The sequence below is a fragment of the Microtus oregoni genome, unplaced genomic scaffold (genome assembly GCF_018167655.1).
Source record: "Microtus oregoni isolate MIOR12 unplaced genomic scaffold, Mior012 000041F_ref0000270, whole genome shotgun sequence".
NCBI classification, from domain to species: Eukaryota; Metazoa; Chordata; class Mammalia; order Rodentia; family Cricetidae; genus Microtus; species Microtus oregoni.
In genome coordinates this window covers 3,839,135-3,849,429 of record NW_024543208.1, presented here as the reverse complement: position 1 = coordinate 3,849,429, position 10,295 = coordinate 3,839,135, and the positions used below count along the sequence as shown (strand labels likewise).

General features: G+C 37.7%; 1 pseudogene; it reads left to right on the top strand.

The window, feature by feature from the left end:
* The first annotated feature begins 4,694 nt into the window (after nt 1-4,694).
* LOC121433862 lies at nt 4,695-5,683 on the top strand (annotated as a pseudogene).
* Nucleotides 5,684-10,295: the final 4,612 nt, after the last annotated feature.

The window sequence follows — 10,295 nt, the reverse complement described above, 5'->3', positions numbered from 1 at the left end:
ATTCTATTACCACATACACTTAAAGTAATAGTGCTCATACATTTCTCTGTGTCCCAGTTTCTAGGAAATTAAAGTGTTATGTATGAATTGAAATTCCATGGACAAGGTACCACATTTCTGTTAAAGATTCTTCAGGATTGACTGACTGATTAGAACACTGTGATCACAGACAGCTGGAAGATTACAGATCCATACTCAAATTATTAAGAGCTATCTTTAGCATTCCTAAGATCCATTCATTGTCCACTCCCTTGCTTCTCTGACAAAACATTCTTGAATGATCAGATAACTTCATTTGGAATGAAGTAACTTTGGAACTACAGTTTATACCAATTCAGAATCTAAGAATGTCATCAGATAGGATCAGGAGCCTGTTACAGCTTTTCCCATGTTACTCTAAGCCACATGGCAGTGTGCAGACAGACATGCTGTTAGACATCTAGCTGGAAGTCCTACACCTTGCAGGCAATAGAAAGTGGTCTGTGAGTGAAGCTTAAGCTAAAGCCTGCCCCCACTGTGACAGACTTCCTTTAGCAAGGCCATACCCTCCAACAGTGTCCCTCCCTATGAGCTTATGGGAGCCAGTTACATTCAAACTATCACATTTTACTCTCTGGACCCATAAACTTGTAACAATACCATAAAGCAAAATATATTTAGCCCAACTTCAAAAGTCCCCATAGTCTATCAAGTCCCAACAATTTTTAAAAGTCCAAATTTCAAAGTTTCTTCATACATTCTCTTAATTGTAATCCCTTATAAAATCAATATCAAAGAGGGGATCACTTATGTCAAACATAGAATAGCACAGGATATACATTATCACTTCTAATCTTAAGAAAGGGAGCATAGTAAAGAAATATTGGACCAAAGCAAGACCAAAAGCCAGCTGGGCAAACTTAAAACTCTGAATCTCCATGTCTGATATCAAAACACTCTAGATCTCCAACTTTGTTCAGCTGTGTTGATTGTAACATACTTCTCATTCTTGGGGTGGTTCATTCCCTGGTAACTTTTCTTATCAAGTATTCTATGGCTCTGGCAACTCTAAAATTTTGGGTCTCCAAGGCAATCTAGCTTCATTCCATGGCCTCTCTACTATACCTCCATTCAGAGTCATTCCAATACATGCCTGACTTCAATGGCTTTCCTTGATCTCAGGGGCAAATTCCATGTCCGCTTTCCTCTACTTTTAACTCCAGGACCATGTGACTGAAACTGCCAAGTTCTAACGGTTACTACAGCTGGAACATGGGACCCTTATTCAACTACACCTTTACCAGCTTTCTGTCCTTCACTGCCTAAGCATTCTTGGCTCAGTCTTGCTCTGTAGAACAGAGTGACCTCAAACTCAGGGTTTCACCAGTGCCTGCCTTCTAAATGCTAGGATTAGAGAGTGCACCAGCAGCTGTACACTTTGCTTTAGTTCCTTTTCAAAAGTTGGAAACTTAGCTGGGCTATTGCTCTGACACCACCACTCCTTTTGTTACATTTCTTTTTCTGTTTTTCTCCTTGAACACAGGATTTAGCACTATTCTACTTCCTGGTGCCCCTTCTCTCAATCTATACATCTTGTATTTTTATTTTCATAGCTTACTTCATAAATGTTCACTAGCATTATCACTAATAACCACACAATAGAGTCTATACTAGGCTGTTTTTGAGATTTCCTCTGCCAATGGAATTAGTGCAAAACCCTTCACGTTAGTCTCAGACAGACACTTCAGACAAAGACAAAAAGTAGCCACATTCTTCACTAAAATGTCACAAAATGTCTAGGCAACATACTAAAATTCTCTCCCTCTGAAACCTCTTAAAGTAGCCCCTCATAGTTTATCAAATCATACTCAGCACCAGGATCTCCATGCTCCCACTAATTTGTCCCATTAAGCAGCAGTTACAGTATTCAATTGCTTTTCTAATCCATAGTCCCAAAGTACATATTCCTCCAAACAAAAGCATGGTAAGGCCTATCATAGCAATATCCCACTTCTGGTACAAATTTCTGTCTTAGGGTTTCTATTGCTATGAAGAGACACCACAGCCTTGGCATCTCTTATAAAAAAAAACAATTTAATTGGGGTATCTTGCTTACATCTCAGAGTTCCAGTCCATTATCTTTATGGTGGGACATGGTGACATATAGGCAGACATAGTGCTGGAGAAGTGACTGAATATCTTACATCTTACAGGAAACAGGAAGACACTGGAGAGTATCTTGAGCATATATGAGACCTCAAAGTCTGCCTCCACAGTGACACACTTCCTTCAACAAGTCCACACTTATTTCAACAAGGATACAGCTCTCAATAGTGCCACTATCTGTGAGCTTATGGGGGCCCATTACATTCAAACTACGATAGTCTCTTTATGAGACAAATCTTTTTAGCCCTATTTCTGGGAGACATTCCATGTCTGTAACAAAGCATATGTAGTAATAATATGAGACCCAGAGCTCAGAACACTCTGGCACAAACTACGTGTTCAATAAATACTTGTTGCAAACAAGAAAAAGGAATAAACAAAACTCCAGTCTCAGAAACAGAAACATTTTCTGAAATATTCTCCAGTTAGTCTGGAGGTATATTATTTAATGAGCTTGAATAAGAACAAAGAGTTCAAATGCCTAACTTTCACAATGGCTCTCTAACATCATCATCTTTGTCTCATTTTCTTTCATTGTCATAATTAAATATTACTATGATCATTTCAAGAATTTTTTTTATATTTAAACTGATCAAAACCAGTTTAAACCTTCGTGGTACTTTCCATTAAAATCAAATAAAATGTTATCATTGTCCTATTGGTTCCACTTAAACACCCTGCCTCTAGTAGTAAATGAAGTAAAAAACAGAGCCCTGTACCTGTTTTTAGAAGTTCACTATGATGGCATCTTTCTGGCCATATTTTGCCTTTAATCTTCAAAGTTATTCAATAATAGACTGCCATTACACCAGCAGGATAGAGAAACATAGCAGGCATATGGTTTTGTGAAGAATTATATATTTAGTGATGTAATGATTTTCAAAATATAAATAAAAAATTTACTGAAAATAATCAAAGATTATGATTCCTACCACCTAAAAAAAGTCACTACTTCCCTACCAGAAAAGCAGTTGTTCTAATGAAAAAAAAAAGATTAAACTGCGAAGTATAACATTTTTCATTTCTAAATCTGGGAATACAATAGTCAACCATGTGGTATAATATGACCTTAAAAAGATTTTTTTTTGCACTGATAATGACTGCAATAATGATTTTCCTAATGAGTCAAAGCTGATGTCACAATGCAAGTTTAGTTTTTCAAGAGTGGGACTTTGAACAGACGTTCATAATGTCACTTCATGTATTGAACTTACTTAGGGTAAGTTACATAAAGGGTAATTGGCTCCACTGGGAAGCACCAGCAAGGATCTTTTTGCTTTGAGTGAGAGAATATGTTTTGAAATAACATAACTTCTTATCATTAAAAAGACAACTTCATTGAGCAAATATTTATTGAGATTCTAGTTTGTGCCATTTACTCATCTGTGAATTATAATATCAGAAATCATAATGCTGCAAAGAGCCTATTGTCATGTAGCAGACTGCATGAACTTTGTAAATCACTATAATGATTTTTACTGTGAATGAAATGGTCACTATTGAGAGTTTGAAAGAAAAATAATGTGAGTGATTTGTGTTTTTAAAAGAATATTGTGCCAGGCAGTGGTGACACACACCTTTAATTCCAGCACTCAGGAGGCAGAGGCAGGTGAATCTCTGAATTTGAGGCCAGACCAGTCTACAAAGTTCTAGGACAGCCAGGACAACCATAAAGAAACCCTATCTTGAAAAACCAAAAGAGAAAAAAGAAAAGGAACCCCCTCAAAACAAAAAGGAAAGAAAAAGAATGTTGTGTCACACAGGTAAAAAATATGTAATAAAGAAACAAAGAAGGGAATTCCAGGGACAATAGGCTAGAACTGAAGGTTTGACAAATGTACATGTGATAACATAGTTGAATTCTAAATAAACAGAAACTTTTAAGGCAAAGTCTTCAAGCTTTGCCATGAAATAAATATGTGATGTGAAAGACAGAGAGGAATGAAGGTTGACACTCAGGGTTTAGAACTAAGGAATGGAAAATACTAAGTTCCGATGACAACCACGGAAAACATCACGAAAGAGAATTTGCAAGGAAAGACCTCAAGGTAACTTTGGAACTTTCTAGGCTTGAGATACTGGTAAAACTCAAATGTTATGCTGAATAAGACTTTCATAATTTATTTACAGAGCAAATATTGGTTTAACACTTACTTTTTGCTGAACCCTGTCCATAGAGTGGATACAAAAATTATATTTTAGTTTAGGAGTAGTTTAGAAGTTTGACATAATATAAGCACCTGTGCAAATATACAAAAGAAAGGCAATACAGTGAAAGTTACCAACATGCCAAGTAAAGAGAAAATACAACCACTGTGCCTGTGATCCAGATTGGCGTGTTTGAAGGGTTTGTTAGGTATCAACTTGCTACAGCATAGACTCAACTGGGAAGAGGGCATCAATTGAAAGGACTGTTTAGTTCAGGTTGGCCTGTGGGCATGTCTGTGAGGATTGCCTTGATGTGTGAAGATCTAGGCAATCGTTTAAGATATGAACCTGGGGGTAGTCGGGGATGGTGGGAGAAAGAGGAGGCGGCGAATCACTTATAAATGGCACCCAAGCAGGACCCGAAGCCCAAATTCCAGGAGGGCGAGCGAGTGCTGTGCTTTCATGGGCCCCTTCTCTATGAAGCAAAGTGTGTAAAGGTTGCCATAAAAGACAAACAAGTGAAATACTTTATCCATTTCAGTGGTTGGAACAAAAATTGGGATGAATGGGTTCCAGAAAGCAGAGTACTCAAATATGTGGACACCAATTTGCAAAAACAGCGAGAGCTTCAAAAGGCCAATCAGGAACAATATGCAGAGGGCAAGCTGAGAGGGGCTGCTCCAGGAAAGAAGACATCTGGTCTGCAGCAGAAAAATGTTGAAGTGAAAACAAAGAAGAACAAGCAGAAAACACCTGGAAATGGAGATGGTGGCAGTACCAGTGAGACACCTCAGCCTCCTAGGAAGAAGAGAGCCCGGGTAGATCCTACAGTTGAAAATGAAGAAATATTCATGAACAGAGTGGAAGTTAAAGTAAAGATTCCGGAAGAGCTGAAACCATGGGTTGTTGATGACTGGGACTTGATCAACAGAAAAAAGCAGCTTTTTTATCTTCCTGCTAAGAAGAATGTGGATTCCATTTTGGAGGATTATGCAAATTATAAGAAAATTATAAGCAAATTATAAGGAAATACAGAGTATGCCGTCAATGAGTTGTAGCAGGGATAAAGGAGTACTTCAATGTAATGCTGGGCACTCAGCTGCTCTACAAATTTGAGAGACCACAGTATGCTGAGATTCTTGCAGATCATCCTGATGCACCCATGTCCCAGGTGTATGGAGCGCCACACTTACTGAGATTATTTGTGCGAATTGGAGCAATGTTGGCCTATACACCTCTAGATGATAAAAGCCTTGCTTTATTACTGAACTATCTACATGATTTCCTCAAGTACCTGGCGAAGAATTCTGCAACCTTGTTCAGTGCCAGTGATTATGAAGTGGCTCCTCCTGAGTACCATCGGAAAGCTGTGTGAGGGGTGTGCCCTCTCCCGCTCATGCTTGGATCTCTGTAAACAGTTTGGTTCTTAGTCCTTCTCTTGTACAAATGATGTACTTTGAAGACGCGTTAGTGTATAACAGAATTGATGTTTGTTTTCTGTTTGATTTTAAACAGAGAAAATGAAAATAATAGGAGTCACTGATCCTTTTTCCTTTCAAAAAAAAAAAAATATGAGCCTGGACTGAATAAGCACAGAGAGAGCTAGCTGAGTCCTTATCAGGCAGGCAGCTTGGCTTCATTCTTTGCTCCCTATGTTTGACTGTCACTATAGTGGGACTAGTTACTTGAAGGCTTACCTTGACTTTAGCTGTCAAGGATTGTAAGCTGGAGCTGTATGTAACATGAAGGGGCCTGCTTGTTGGGGTTTCTGTCCCACCTGGTACCCCACAACTGTTTAGCCCCAAAGAAAATCACACATAGGTCTCCATAAATTATAAGCTGATTGGCCCATTAGCTCTAGCCTCTCACTGGCTAACTCTCACATCTTGATTAACCCATTTTCTGATGTATGTTAGCCATGTGGCTCAGTACCTTTTTTCAGTGGGGCAGATCACATCATGCTGCTTCGGTGGTCTGGGCAGGAGTGCGAGGAATCAACTTCCTCCTTCCCAGAATTCTCCTGTTCTCATTACATCATTTCTACTTCCTGTCTGGTTTTCCCACCTATATTTCCTGCCTGGCCAATCAGCATTTATTTATAACATGACTGACAGAATACAGATAATTCTCCTGCACCAGCTGTAATCTAGATAAACCCTTTTCTCCCTTGTGTTAGATCATGGGATTTGTCACAGCAACAGAGAATAGGGGCTCATCTGAAGAAGTGAAGCAGTTGAGATGAGATCATAGTAACAACTAAAGCATGTGACATTCTAAGTGAAAACAAATATGTAGGATGAGCAAAGAAGGTCCCAGGCTGTGGGGAAAATGAAGGAATTTGGGGAAAGAAAAGTTCTAGCAAAAAGAAAGTGGGGGGGGGACAGAAGAGAAGAGAAGAGAAAAGAAAGAAAGGAAAAGAAAAGAAAAGAAAAGAGAAAAGGAAACCAGATTAGAAATGGATTGGAACAAAGAACAGCTCATTGGATGGGAAATATGAGTAAGGCATCCTTCAAAGTAAAATTTCAGATTTTCTGCTTCTATGTCACTGAAGGGAGATGCTCATCATTAACAAAGTACAGAAAAAGAGAAATGTAACCAAACTGCCACAAACAGCAGAAAGTCCTCGCATCAGTGGGCTAGCGCCAGCACTGAAGCATAGATTCTGCATGTCATAGTTATGGGACCTTTGTCTTAAATTTACTTCCCTGTCACCTTTTGTTACAAAAGACTGTACTTATTTTACAACCAGAAAATATAGGATAGCTTTTCACTAGAAATTACTTTTTAAAAATGGCAAACTCAGCTTGTTTGATGATTATTACTCTATTGGAATCACATTTCACTGTCACCTATTGTCTTAGTAAAACTGAATTCTGACAAGCAATGAGTGAGCAGGACATGAAGTGAACCATTCCTAAGTAGATTTAGTAACGAGCTAAGCAAAAGGTTTTATTATATTTTTTCCATTTGAGATAGTTTTCATATTTGACTTACAAAACAATCAGTACCTTGTTAGCCTAAAATGTCAGTATCACCACAAGGAAACCTGGGGTAATTTAGTTTTCCTTTCCTTTTACTATTTTTTTTTTATTGAGAAAAAAAATTTCCGCCTCCTCCCAGCCTCCCACTCCTTCCCCCCTCCAGGCCATATCAGAAATTCTCAATGCCTTTCTATCCTATACAAGTTCTATTAAGACATAAAGAGAGATTAATTCATCACTGATTCGGTTGAATGGAAGTGTTTATATTGTTTTCAAGTTTTCCCACAAGAAAAAGCTATTTCCAATCTCTCTTGTGTTTACAGAAGACATGAATCTGGAGCCACAAGCTATCACCATGATTTCAACCATGAAGATTCTTTTGATGTCCAGAAGTCATCACTTGCACATCTACGCAGCAGATGAGTATTGGCTGAAGGAGGAATTAACTCCAGGATGGAAATGAGCACTTTCTGCTATCCTGAGCTCATTAGCTCACATGTCTATCCTGCCCACTCTATTTTCTCTGCTTTAAAACTTGGAGATTGAACATAACTAGATACTAAGGTGTCTTGGCTTGGCACTCATTATGGTATGATCATACTGTAAGTGTCTTCACCTGCCTAAAATATTGAAAACCAACATCTAATATAAACCCTAGACACCATTTCATCTTTCAGGACTTACTTTTGTTAGTACAGAAAAGTTTTACAGAAGTCCCACTATACCTGTTGGCCTTAAGCTCAGGACATCAAGGGTAAATGGGATCAAAGTTGGCATCTCTTAAGTTTCAGAAAATTTACAACTTCTGTCAATTTACTAAATTCTTGAGGAGATGCCTGAAGAATTTAGTTATATCTAGTCTGCATTAATTTTCAGATTTTTTTTCATACTTGAATTTGAAATATTTCAATATTTATTAATATACAAATTTAATTATTCTCCCATCCTTAATTAAATATTTTTACTATTCATGGTATTTTATAGATTTGAAAGTATCTTTGTACAATACTACCAGTCCTATAAACCAAGTTTTAGTAACAGAAAAATGTCTTAAGTTATAATATTATTTAACTAACATGGGGTTTAGTTATTTCATTTCTAGAATAATACTAGATACTAGAATAATTTTGAAAGCCATACCTTGCAAATGGAAAACTTGTCTATTCAAATTTCTTTATTGACAATGCTAACAAAAGACTGTAGATGAATAGTTTTATGGCAGAAGGCACTGAAAGATGTGGATTTGGTTGAATGGTAGATACAGAAGACATTCTGAAAAAAATTCAGGGACTGTACTTTCAGAATAGGGTTCATGATTTTATCTAAATCCCTAAGCACCAGGATACAATACATTGGGATTAGTGTGCTTTGGTATTGTATGAGCACATAGAATACTTTTATCATATTTTTCTGTAGTGAGGGATTCATGTGTTTATTATTTAATGACCAGAAGACAGAAACGAGGTTGAATTACCAGGTCAATAGTCAATAACATATAAAGAATTTCAAACCATGAGAGCCGGGTGGCAGGGACTGATGGCAAAAGCAAGGGATATAAGGTGGATTTCTTCCCTGGAGGTAACTAAGCTGAACTAGATAGAAGTGAGGCACACCCACTGAAAGTTTCCCTTAATGTACCAAATAGTATTTTTCAATGGAAAACTGGCCGCTGTGGGGAGGGAAAAAAAGGAAAATATTCTTGTTCAAAAGAATAAAAGATTCTAAAATCAAGCTTCTGCTTCTCAAATTCCTACTGGTAGTTTTTCCTATTGTTGCTTGCATTTAAATTGTTGAATTATCATCTACTCCTTTAATTATTCCTTATAACCCTAACTGAAATAACATTTGAATTTTATCACCATAAGAGTTCAGGTTTATCTTGAGCCACCGTATTTATTCTTAATAACTAAATTAGAACATTCACTCTGCCCTGAGGCATAAAACCTGGTAGAAGGTCATACGACACCACGTGGCAGCAAAATCTCTTCCTGCTGTGACAGCTGGAATGGCAAGAAGTCAAGTTTTAGGATGCTAGCTATTGGCTTATAAGAGTTGATTTTTGACAACATGACACCAGAATTCAACATGAACAATCAAAAGAAAGAAAGAAAATTTTCCAGTGAATCAGTGGGCCTGGTTAGTTTTCTGCTTAGGGATTTATTTTGTTTCCTGTCCCTTACATTTTTATTTGCCAGAGTTTCCCAGGTGTCCTACTTTCTCATGAATCTCCATGACTGGTCCAGCCTCCCCGCTCAGCTTCCTATAGCTTAAAAGAAGTTGAGCTATACTTGTTTTCAAGTGTACATTGATGTTTTACTAGTATATAATAAGAAATTATCCATTAATGAAGAAACTCTGAGCAGGATTATAAATTTGAGGTGTATTTTAAAGATTCAATTTTAATGAATTATCTTTTTTAGCAGAATATTATGTCTTATATAATTAGTACTCATTAGAAAATTTTTGGATTCATTTTCTTAACCTTGTCAATAAGTAGTTTGGGAGAATGTATGCTGCTTTTCCTAAATGATGGCATGAGACAGTATGTCTGGGGAAAATTGTAGCTTTGTTTCTGTCTTTACTCAGAGTTTATTTCCCCCCACCCTTACCCACAGCAGGCATAAAGAGGACAGAGTGAACATCAGTGGCAAAAGGCAACCAACGAAGCCCCAAAGAGCCAGCTCCATGCACAGGGTTTTTTGGATTTCAGCAATGTAGGAAAGTCTCCAATAATGCACTATAGAAGTAATCCCTGACAAAATAAGCCTGTTTCCTCTGCGAAAGCAATGCAAAATGAGAAAGCTGCCCTTTCCCCCTTTCAACTCTGTCTTCAATGTCGTGCCATCTGCAATGGTCCAGAAATCCAGTTCGGGTGTAAAGCCAGGCTCCCATTTGACAGCACAGAAGAAAGACAAAAGGACATTGTCCTCAAACTGCTGAATTTTTGCCAAACACTTGCTGCAGGCACTGGGTCCCACTCCAAACTTTCTGTGTCCTCCCTTTAAAGAAGTAGAAAGGAGA